This window comes from Colobus angolensis, unplaced genomic scaffold (assembly GCF_000951035.1).
Source record: "Colobus angolensis palliatus isolate OR3802 unplaced genomic scaffold, Cang.pa_1.0 Scaffold229, whole genome shotgun sequence".
Classification (NCBI taxonomy): domain Eukaryota; kingdom Metazoa; phylum Chordata; class Mammalia; order Primates; family Cercopithecidae; genus Colobus; species Colobus angolensis.
Window position 1 is genome coordinate 5,277,157 of NW_012115477.1, and position 12,308 is coordinate 5,289,464.

The 12,308-nt window shown below is 44.3% G+C and overlaps 1 long non-coding RNA gene across 1 annotated transcript in view; it reads right to left on the reverse strand.

Annotated features, from left to right (window-relative positions):
• Window positions 1–8,133, reverse strand: part of LOC105513329 — a 100,542-nt gene extending 92,409 nt beyond the window's left edge. Inside the window, exon 1 of the long non-coding RNA XR_001001996.1 lies at window positions 8,007–8,133. This is a non-coding gene — a long non-coding RNA (uncharacterized LOC105513329). The remainder of the gene's footprint in view (window positions 1–8,006) is intronic.
• Window positions 8,134–12,308: the final 4,175 nt, after the last annotated feature.

Here is a 12,308-nt window from a genome sequence, read left to right on the forward strand (position 1 = left end):
ACCTCCCAAACTGCTGGGATTACAGGCATGAGCTACAGCGCCCAGCCCATTGCATCATTCTTAAAACCATCTTCTTAGTGACAGGACATGTTCCTGGTTGTCCTCCTACCTTTCTAAAGAATAGTTCCTTCTCCATTGCCTTCTCTGCTCCTCTTCCTCCTCACACTAGCCTCATACTTTTCTTGGGGTCAGGGGTGGGGTCCTGAGGCATCTCTGCAGAGTTAGAGGTCTCTTCAGGACAGCTTGAAACATGATCCAGCCCTAGTGCCTTATTTGACAGGACTGGAAACTGAGGTCCAAAAAGGATAGTAATCTACATAAAGTCATGGGGATAATTTAGTGACACAGTTGGGACTAGAACCCAGGTCTCCAGACGTCCAACTGTATTTACTGCTCCGTTCACCTTACCACTGACTTGAACACAGGAGGAAGAACACCAAACGGTGTTGCTGATCTATATGAAGCTCTTTCTTTCTCATCTTCTAAGTCCTTGTTATTCAAAGTGTAGTCCATAAACAGCAGGCACTATCTAGACGCTTATTGAAAATGCAGAATCTCAAGCCTCACCCAAACCTACTGAAAGAATCAGAATCTGCATTTTAACAAGATGCTCAGGTGATTCTAACACACATTAAAATTTGAGAAGCACTTTTCTAAATCACCATTTAGGTATTCATTCATGCAAGTAATTGCTCAACATAAACTGTGTAAAACAAAATGATAGGCACTGAGAAGGTTATACTATCAGAAAAATAATACCAATAGAACTTGTTTTAACACTAAAAATTTTAGAAATAATGGCAAATTAAGGTATTTAGTTGGATAACACTGATACATGTGGATATGATAGTCAATTTCTACATCAAAATAATTTTAGATTTAAATACTGTAATAACATGGTAAAAATAAAAATCCAAACACCCATCATCCTAGTATCAAGTGCATGTGTCAATTTCCAAAGCTCTCAAATTATTCTCCATTGCTATCCAAAACTTTGCTTGAATCAAAACCGTAATGCACAACTGACTCTGGTTTTGTGTCAAAACAAAGGACAGAGTATCAATTCCGTTCTCTTTATTGCAAAATTCCTGGCACAGAATAACTTTACCACCCTAGCAATTGTTGCACCTTTCCCAATTTCCTTGATCTTCATGTTGTCAAAAAATGACTTCTGGCATGGAATTAAGCAAACCCAAAGCACACCTGATGTCTGCCAACTTTCCTTCTCCCTTCTCTTATTAACACTGAATTTCAAATCAAGAGCCTTGGCCTTTCCTTGTTTCTTGGCAACAGAGCTTCCAGAGGAAGTGCAAGAGCGAGGACACACACAAAGACTGCAACCGAACAAAGGCAGAGAAGACAAACATATGCACAGGAAAACACAAAACCTGTGAAGGTGGGAACAATCAGGCCCCCGTTGATATAATGACATTATTTATCAAACCCCAGGTGTCACAGCTCCTCTGTCCTCTGCTCTAGTGCTGTCTTTGTGTGTTCATGCAACAAACAGTATTTGTAACATTCTGGATGATGATTCCAATAAGCTGCTGACTGTAAATAAGATCAAATCTGAACTCACAAAACAAAAACCTTTGGAGTAAATATAATTGAGAAGAAAAGCAATACATGTACAAGACAGTTATATCAATACAAGTTCTGATGTGACAAAGTAACCACATGAGGAACAAACATGATAAGCACACAGATTCTCAAAGAAGATGCCCAGACTAGAGGCAAAGGGAGAATTGTCCTTCTTCTCTCTCTGAAAACTTGCCTTTTTTACGTATCCATTTTCACGGCAGGCAGAAGATGGCCACTCTACAGCTCCCAAGCTTACACCGTACAGCCAGGACTATGGAGAAGAACCATCTTTCACAGTCACAACTCTGAGTTCCCAATACAGGAAATGATTTGTCAGGTGTCTGTCCCTGCACCACTCAGCAGTAGCCAAAATCTGTCAGCAATGCCTGACTGCTAACAATTACAATAGTTACAATTTCCAGTTATAATAGGGTGCTTTTGGCTGCAGATAACAGAAAACAACCTAAACTAGCTTAAGTAATAAGTCATTTTATCAAATAACAAATGGTGAAGGTATTTGGTCTAGGATTTAGTAGCTGAAAAATATCATTGCGGACCAGAATCTTTTCTTCTTTCCCTTCTGCCATCCTCAGTGTATTAGTTAAACCTGTTATCTGGCTTCCCTCATGATCCCAGGATGGCTGCCATAGTCCTAGATGCCAAGAGTACAAAGGATGATTTCTCAGAAAAATTTGTTTTTAAGCAATGAGGAAAATATTTCCCAGAATTCTCCAACAGACGTCCCCTTCTCTCATTGGCCAGAATTCTGTCACATGTCCACACTTAAACCAATCATTGGCAAGAGGAACAAGACCACTATGTTTGGCTTAGGCCAATTAGAATTCACCAGGGACGAGGAGGGGCCAGTCTCGCCTAAAGCATCTGGCTATCTGATACCCAAAATTTTGGAGTTCTATTAGTAAGGGCTATAAGTAGGCAACCAATGGTCTCTTCCACAGCTCCCACTTCTAGGAAGGCATTTCTGGCACTAAAACGAAGATGTCTTTTTTTTTTTTTTGGAGACAGAGTCTCACACTGTCACCCAGGCTAGAGTGCAATAGCGCAGTCTCGGCTCACTGCAACCTCCTCCTCCCCGGTTCACGCGATTCTCCTGTCTCAGCCTCCCTAGTAGCTGGGATTACAGGCGCACAACACTACACTCGAATAATTTTTTGTATTTTTAGTAGAGTTGGGGTTTCACTATGGTCTCGAACTCCTGACCTCGTGATCCACCTGCCTCGGCCTCCCAAAGTGCTGGAATTACAGGCATGAGCCACCGCACCCAATTCGAAGATAACTATTTTATCAAAGATAGAACCAGGATTAAAAGGCTGCTTTCACACTGCCAGCTGTCCTGTTCCAGCTATGTGGGAAACTCAACTGTGCCTAACTGTATAGCAATAATAAAAGCAATAATGAAACAATAACAATTACTGAGCACTCACCATATGCCACGCCCTGGGTTAAGTGCCTTACACACTAGAAGGGATGCTGTGCAGGGTAAGGCAAGTGAGGTGCAAAATTTAAAAAGGTACTTGCTGTCAGGGTTGTTCATGTGCATATTGGCACCTGAGAGTGGATGCCTCCTTAAATGTCACACTCTAGGGCACCCCTTGCTTCCCCCTAGTCTCAGCCCCAATGCTGCAATGTGCCACCCAGATCTATCACAACATTCAGAATCAAAGTACTAATTTCCCAGTGTTGGGAGCGTGGGGCTGAGCACTGTCAACTGAGTCCCTCACAGGGAATTTCTTTCAGCTGAAGATAATTGCCTTGCCCAGGCTCATCCCCTTCCTGGGGGCAGCCCTTATCCAATGACTGCTGAGTGTAGAAGTATGAAGTTCCGGCACTTTTGCATCAACTCAGGTAAACTCTGAGATGTCATCCTATACTCAGAGGAGCCCACAGTATTGACTCAGGGCTTTCATGTAACTGCACTGCAGTTCATCTCCTTCTGACCCATCTTATTTTCCTCACTCACAAAAGCAGTCCCCAGTTACCTTTCAGCATGCAAATCTCCATCTCAGAGCCCATTTCTTAATGAGTATGTCCAGCAAAAGTTGGTGCAGGATTGGTCTAAAGAAGCCACATTAAAATGGGCTACAATGAGGACCTCAGCCCCAGTGATAACATGAAGCACTGAGATACCCTGATTTGTAACCACAGTGAATTTTTAAAAATTTGCACTAGGATGAACTAGGATGGGAAACAGTAGAAGGGAATGCACTGTCAGGTGCAATGTATTAAGTAGTTGAGCTATGGGTTGGATAATAATTATAAGGGTTATGGAATTTGATGGTTGTTGTCAGGGAGAGAGATGTATTGAGTAAAAACAGTGAAAGACTGAGTGTGATTAATCACTATTTAAAGCTAAATGTGACTACCAGAGGCCTTATTGGAAACACATAGAGAAAACTCTCATATCCTGCAGCCAGAGGGCAGAAAACGCTGAGTATCAGACCCAGGACTTCATTATAAAAATAGCAGAACCACAGAGGAAATTGAATTGTCAATCCAGAAGGTATTCCACATCAGAGTCTCATCTCTAATCATGAAGAGGTGAGACCCTGAGACTTGGAATGGGGAAATTTATGTTGATACACTCATAAATCTCAAATCCCCAGATTCTCCACCCCTCCCCCAAACCTTCTGAGCCTAAAGAATTGGCTCACTCCTTTCTAATAAATTATATCACTACCTCTTACCTGAAGACAGGTAAGGCCTCTTCTAAAATAACACTTGCCTGTGCTGGGCAGTCTTTAAAATAGCCCCAGTGGTTCCCGCCTTCTGATAGTCCCACCCTTATGTAGTCCCCTTCTACTCTGAATAGAGATGACTTTTGTAACCAATAGGATATTTCAGAAATAACAGTGTGTGACTTCTGAAGCTAGGCCACAAAAGGAATTGTGACTTCTTTCTTTCAATTTTCGGATTATCCACTCTAGGGGAAGCTACCTCCTATGTTATGAGTGTACTCAAGCAGCATGATGGAACAATCCATGTGTCAACAAACCGAGGGTTCCTGACAATAGCCAGTGAGTAACTGAGACTTCATGCCAACAGCCATGTTATGAACCATCTTGGAAGTAGATCCTCCATCCCCAGTCAAGCCTTCAAATGGCCGCAGCCCTAGCCAATATTTTGACTGAAATCCCATGGGAGACACTGAGCCAGAAATCCTGAGATAATAAATTTTGTTATTTTAAGTTGCTAGATTTTGGGGGTAATTTGTTACACAGTAATAGACAAAATAATACACCCTCTCAGAATCTACTCCTACGTCCCATCTTGGCCATCAGACCACTAACTAGAATTAAATCACAACATAACCCAATTGAGAAAATTCTGGGTCTTCTAAGGAAAAAAAAAAAGATCATATTCCCAAATAAACTGCAGTATTTAGCTAGCATATGCCAGCAGGAACTAGAATAATATGCCTGGACAGGATTTAATGCCCCAGAAGACAGTGCTAAGACACATGTAGAATGGATCAGGTAAGTTTGGAGAAAACAGTAGAAATGCCAGAACTGCCACAGCAAACAGTGGAAGAAAAGATCAAAAGGCTCAGAAAAGTAGGCATGCTAGAGCAGACATACTAAACAAGATGAGAAAATATACCAGATGGCTTTGTTCCATGAGAGGGGTGAAAAGATATTCTGATTATCAAAGTGACAAGGAATGCCCTGGTGAGAGGGCCACCAATGTCACTGAGAATTTCAGTAGAAAACATTCTCTACTGAAATTCTCAGTAGAATTCTCAGTGGCCATAGAACCAGGCTGATGGTAGTAGTTGTTATAACAGAGCTGAACTCATGGAAAGCAATAGTGGATCCTAAAATCCTTTTTAGGGAGAATCCTAAAAAGAGGCCAGGTAGCCACCTTTAACTACTAGAAGCAAGATGGTCACAACTGTCATAATCCATGGAGATAGTTAATAGAACACAAGATTTCTAGGGCAAGTCAGTGAGAGTAATGTTCAATCTATAGACCCCCATCTCTCCCCAATCCCCCAAAAAATCAAGGATTGGTAGTTAAGAGACTAACGGCAGCCCAACGAAAAGTCATTATCCCTGGCCCGGTTTCTGGATCTGAGCCAGAATCTACTGACTAAAGGAGGGGCAATTTCTCTAGGAGGGAGGATCCTGTAATACCATGGTAAGTATATATAGTAACGATTATCTCAATCATTCCCTAAAAGAATCGATGGTCCTTTACTCAAGTAATTGTACACGTGGAAAGGGGGAAATCCCAAGAATTTTGAGAATGGCTGGACACAGAACACAAGTTTGCACTGCAAACCCAGGGATCCAAAGTAACATCATGCTCCACCCCCACCCCCACCATTAGAGTGGAGGCTTAAGGGGGCCAATTAATAAATGGAGTTCTGGCTCAATTCTGGCTCACAGTGGGTACACTGGTTCCCTGGACTTACTTAGTCATTTTTCCTGTTCCTGTATTCATAACTAGAATCAACATACTTGGTTGTTGGCAGAGCCTCCACATATCACAGTGGGAAAGCTAGGTAGAAGCCACTGAAATTGCCTTTCCCACCCAGCCATGAGAGTATAATAAATCAAAAACAGTGTCATATCCCAAGGGGAACAACAGATCTAAAGATGCAGGGTGGTGATCCCCTTCACATTCCTACTTAATTCACAAGTCTGACCTTTACCAAAGTCATTTGTGGATCCTGGAAGATGGCCATGGGCCAGCGCAAACTCAACTAAGCACTATCGCCAACCGCAAATGCTTTGCCAGTTGTGATATCTTGACTACAGCAGATTAGTGTTGCCTCTAGTACATAGTTTGCAGCCATGGATCTGACAAATGCATTCTTTTCCATCTCTATCAGAAAGGAAGATCAGAAACAGTTCTCCTTCACTTGGGACAGACAATAGTATACATTGTCTTACAGTCTTGCTCCTGGGCTGTGTTAACTCCTCCACCCTCCCTCAAAATATAGTCAAAAGAAAGCTGGGTTACCTGCTATTCTGCAAAACATCCTATCGGTCCATACTACTGATGACATTATGCTACTGGGACCCAGGAAGAAAGAAGTAGCAAGTATGTCGGGGGTCTTAATAAGTCACATGCCCTTCAGATGATGGGAGATATACTCTACGAAGATTCAGCGGCTTGCACCATTGTTGGTTGCTCGCTTTCACCAGAGGATACAGTAAGTTTCCCATTAAATGATAAGGTGTGGCTGCCACCCAGTTGCTTCACATTCCTCATACCAAGAGAACAGCAGACAAGAAAAGGAGTCAGCCTCCTGGCATGAGTAACTGATTCTGATCCCCAGGGAGTGAGAGGGCTGCTTTTATAAGACTATGTGTGGCACCCAGGTAACCTGCCGGGTGTCTCTTAATGGAAAATAGGTAAATACAGCTGTCACAGCCTAGTTTTATGACTGCCAGGTAAACCACTTGGATCAAATGGGAAAGGGAAACTAGAATAGGTAGTAAAGGAGGAAGACAGTGTCAGTTGTAGCCACCAGAGCAGCTGCTGTGGTGAGAGCACTAGGTCATTCCATTCACCTTACTCTTGTATGTTTCCCCAGAAAAAGAAGACCACCAGAATCTAGAAAAGTTGCTGTCAGAACTTATGATAGGAAGCAAGTGACTGAGGTGCAGAGTGGACTGCGGTGAACCTGCGGTGTATCACCCAGGTTTATCGCCCCCTTCAGGGCTCAAGCACTAATTTCCCCACCTGCAGGGAATTTTGGTGGCTAACAGCTATTAGCTCTTGCTCTTCAGGCATTGCCCTTTGCTGAACAGTTTCTTTGCCCAAGATCACATCCCCATCCCAGGGACATCTGATATCCAATGATTAACTTATGTAGGGCCATAAGACCGACCTCAATTCAAAATAACATTGAAGGGTTATTGCAGCTACACAGCCACTGGTGGGATTCGTGAAGTTTTCTTACAACTGCATCAGAATTCTCCCTCTCCCTGTGCCCAATAATGCTATCTTCACTTTCCCAAAAGTACCGATATCAAAAGGACTCCTCAGTAACGTTCCTGCATGCAAATCTCCATCTCATAATCTGTGTCCCAAGGAACCCAACCTGCAATGCACGCATTGTCTCATTTGATCCTCACCACAAGATCAGTACTACTGTTATCCCTATTTTACAGAGGAAATTCAAGCCCCAAGAGCTTCAGTAAACTTGCACACTCCCTGATTTTAGAGTCTGTGCTCTTAACCAACCTGGATCAGCAAACTGCAATCCCTGTGCTATATATAATTAGGCAAATATTTCCCTGGGTGAGATGCTCTAGGTGCAGCCAGCCGAGCACTAACTCGCCAGATGCTTCTTTTCATCATGTGTTCCCTGGAACCTACCTGGAAATTTCAAAGGAAGGTAAGAGAATACTTCTGCAACCTAGCTCCTCTCTCCAGGCTCTTTAAGCCCTCCTCACCTTATTGCTCTGTGTTCCAGGGGTCTTCTGTGAGCTTCCAATCAAGTTTAGCATTCTCTCCTGTACTTGTGATGCTGTGCAGAGGAGTCCTCCTGACATGATCAGCTGCCACCCCAGCCCCACGGGTCCCAGATCTCAAGATAACTGGAGTGACCCAAATGTAGATCTTGGTCTTCTGAATCCAGTTGTTTAATAAGTGATTTGTGGCTGGACAGTTACATAACTGCAGAGATCACCCATGGGGTCTCACTTCCCTCTCCACCCCAGACTGTCTATCTCTCCCTAGAGTAAAGCTACATCACATAGTCTCCCTCAAGTTCCAATGTGTTCGTGCTAGATATATAGAATGATTGTTGGGAATGTGGCTTAAACTGCCTCTACTGTGACAGAAGGACAGACTGTCATCAACTGCTGCAGGTAACCTAGAAACCCTTTGTCTTTCACAACAACTTTTTCTTATTTTATTCTCTGAGCCATCTCTTAGACAATGTCTGGATTCCCATCAACTTCTGCACATAAACATATTTATAAGTAACCAGGCAGAGCAATGGAGTATGTTTAGTCACTTTGCTTAAGAACTTCCCTTGCACAAGTTCTATATATAACTCAGTTGGCAACCCCCTTTTCTATTGAGGCACCAGTGCAGAACATGTTCTTAGGAGCACTCACAGCCCCTCCACTGTGGGTTTCTTGAGGTAGTGGAAAGAAAATTCCAGGTGTTACTGTTCCCCCACCCCTTACATACACAGCCCCCAGTGTCTCCTACACTTAGCCCCCATTACTCCCAATCATGGTTCCTCTGCTTATGAAGGTCTGCCTCCTTCCTCTGCCCCACGTGTCAACCTCATTTCTGTCCTTGTTCTCTTCCCATGGCACTTTCCATCCTTCTCCCCACAGCAGGATCTCCTTTGACTCTCTTCAGTAATCTGCATACACTGTGTGCTTCCCCAAGATACCATCCCTGAAGAGCCCCATTTCACTCTGACTATTCACAATGCCTCATTAGCATGTTCTTCTACAGTACTCACCACCTTTGAATGGAACCTGATGCCCTTTTAGAGTCAGAATACTAAGTTCAGACTCTGCCATTTACAGGAATGTAATCTGGGGGAAGTTCCTTAACTTCTCCAAGCTTCACTGTCTTCACTTGTAAAATGGCAATAGTAAAGCCTACCCAATGTGCTTGCAGAGAGAACAAATGAGGTAAAGCAGTAAAAAGCAACCTTTAAGTTTTAAAGTTCTATATGAATGTGAGTTATCATTATTGTGTTGTTTCTCCCCTCTGAGCTCTCTGAGGTCACATCTTTTACTTCCTTTCTCTCCCTGGGTTATACACAGTGACAGTAACACTGTAAGCAAATATTAGATGCAGAATTAAGAATGAATAAAAGAAAACCACTCACCAATCAGAATTAGGCAAAATCCTAACCATATTAAATCTATTGTAGACTGTTCCACAGAGTGAACCTAGAAACTGCTCTATAGGGAAACATCCTGAAAAGACATGAAAATTCATTTACAGTCCATGCTTGCAAATTTATGCTGAGAGGAAAAGGAATAGCAACAAAACACATCCATTCTTCCTTCTAACATAGGGCCAACATTGCTAACAAGAGACAGGCTGGCCTCGGGAACACTTGTTAGCTTTTCCCAAAAAGACTGCTACCTTTAAATGATCAGTTATCTCCCTTAGAGAATCATTTTTTATCCCATAATATCAGTTCCTCTTCAACATCTGATGCAACTCTTAGTGTTTTCCATTGCTTTCTAGCTGTGTCAGATTTCCCTAGAAGACAGAAATGAAAGTGATGACTAAGAAGATTGCACTGAAATTTCAAATGTTTGGTCTACACATTGATTCCCCCACCCACCCCTCCTATTCCGGTCTCCTTGCCCTCCACAGGGGGAAATCACTATTTTTGTACAGTGTAAAACCTTCAGCTTTCACCATTACATGTAGACTTACAATCTTTAAACACAAATTTAGTTCATTTAGTTGGAACCACACAAAATAGAACCTACTCAGAGATTTCAGATTTTTTTTCTATTTCCCTGACGATCTTCTAAAGATATCGAAAGTTACATGTCATAAGTGTACCAATCATGATCAGTTTCCCCTGTCACTTAGAAGCGACAAAGCATTTACTTATCTCCTCCACAGTGGCCCATTTTCTATATTGCAGTCTTGCCTCCAAGTCAAATTGTTCGAAGCACCATGTCTGGAATGAAGAAAGGCACCGGGAAAAAAGGAAAACAGCAAGAAGGAGGAAATAATCATACAGAGTATTTCTTCAGGCCATCTCAACATACTTCACATTTCCTTCACAGGAACAAGATAAGATTTCTCAATGGGGTATTTATTTTAAAGGTCCAAACTTGAGTAATACAGGCAGTACTTTAATGGATATCTAAGATAATTAAATGATTATGGTGACGTATTAATATAGGTCATTGGACAGGCGCGGTGGCTCACGTCTGTAATCCCAGCACTTTGGGAGGCCGAGGTGGGCGGATCACTTGAGGTCAGGGGTTCGAGACCAGCATGGCCAGCATGGTGAAACTCCATCTCTACTAAAAATGCAAAAAAAAATAGCCGGGCGTGATGGGACATGCCTGCAGTCCCAGCTACCTGGGAGACCGAGGCAGGAGAATGACGTGAACCCAGAGGTGGAGGTTGCAGTGAGCCGAGATCCTGCCATTGCACTCTAGCCTGGGTGACAGAGCAAGACTCCGTCTCAAAACAAAAAAAAAAGGATATTTTCCAGTACAGCCTGTTCCATATATGCTCACTCAAGTCAAAATTACTGAGTGTAGCGGACATTTTAGCCCTACTCTCAAGGAAAAGGCAGATTTTCATAGGTCCATTTCTATCATTATTTCACTAGGTCTCCCAAGCTTCCAAAAGGTAGATCATGTGCCCGCTTCAGCATCACATATACTAAAATTGCAACAATACAGCGAACCCTAGCAATTTTAAAAAATAAAAATAAAGCAGATCATTAGACGACCAAAACTGTAGTGGAGGGATCTTTCACACGGACAAATGGTACCCCCGGTGTAGTTCAGGGCATCCCACAGGAACTCTACACCGTCTCAATGTAGTGATTGAAAGCCAGGCACTGGAAGGACAAAGTTGAGCAAAACCACCCCGAAATATAAGAAGTTCCTGGTCCTAGGCTGACTCCCTAGCAGGTCATTTTACATCTATCAGGGAAAGACAGACAGAGGGGCAGGGGTTGAGGTGGAAGTGGGGGCTCAGGGAAGGAGTTCCCTGATCAAGTCTTAAAGGATAAACAGGAAACTGGACAGGAAAAGGAGGAGAAAGTGGCCAATCCGGGAAAAGACGGCAGCTTGAACAAAAAATCAGGACAAGCCGGGCGCGGTGGCTCAATCCTGTAATCCCAGCACTTTGGGAGGCTGAGACGGGTGGATCACGAGGTCAGGCGATCAAGACCATCCTGGCTAACATGGTGAAACCCCGTCTCTACTAAAAAATAAAAAATAAAAATAAAAACTAGCCGGGCGAGGTGGCGGGCGCCTGTAGTCCCAGCTACTCGGGAGGCTGAGGCAGGAGAATGGCGTAAACCCGGGAGGCGGAGCTTGCAGTGAGCTGAGATCCGGCCACTGCACTCCAGCCTGGGCGACAGAGCGAGACTCCTTAAAAAAAAAAAAAAAAAAATCAGGACGAACAATAGAATTCCCTGTGCAGCCATCAGCAAACGTTTGCCCCACGTGTGTTTGTGTGCAGCTGCCAGGTGTGGCGGCATGGCTGCCATTTTGTTCCTCTCTGGTTGGCTCCTTGGGCGCCTACAGCCTGTGAAGCGCTGCCTGACACCTACCGCTCTCCCACCTCCACGCCTCCGGGCCCTGCAGCCTCCAGGGATCCCTCCGTCCCCACCCCCGGGAAACCTGGCGGTGGCCTGGTGGTCCGCGGTGTGCTCGGGAAGGTGCTTTACCCTGCTCGTGGCCCGCAGTGATGAGGCCACTCTTCGTCTTCCACAAGAGTCAGAGAAACAGCCCTAGCTTGCTTTCACCTCAGCCCCCTGGGTCCCTCCAAACCAGAGGGCGCAGAAATGCCTAAGTGTGAGGGGCCTGGGTGTGCTCGGCCTGGGGAGTCTTGAAAGTCGCCAGGGCTACCTCAGAATCCCCCGCCCTGCGGCCAAGCCCCGGGCTTTGTGGTGGGGCCAAGCTCCTCTCCCCGGGGCGCTGCCGTGCGCTCCTCGCCGCCCTCCCCCCTCTGGCTGGGGACCGGCGAGCTTGCCGCCGCCCAGATGCACCTGGATCCTCGCCGCAGCGCTCCCT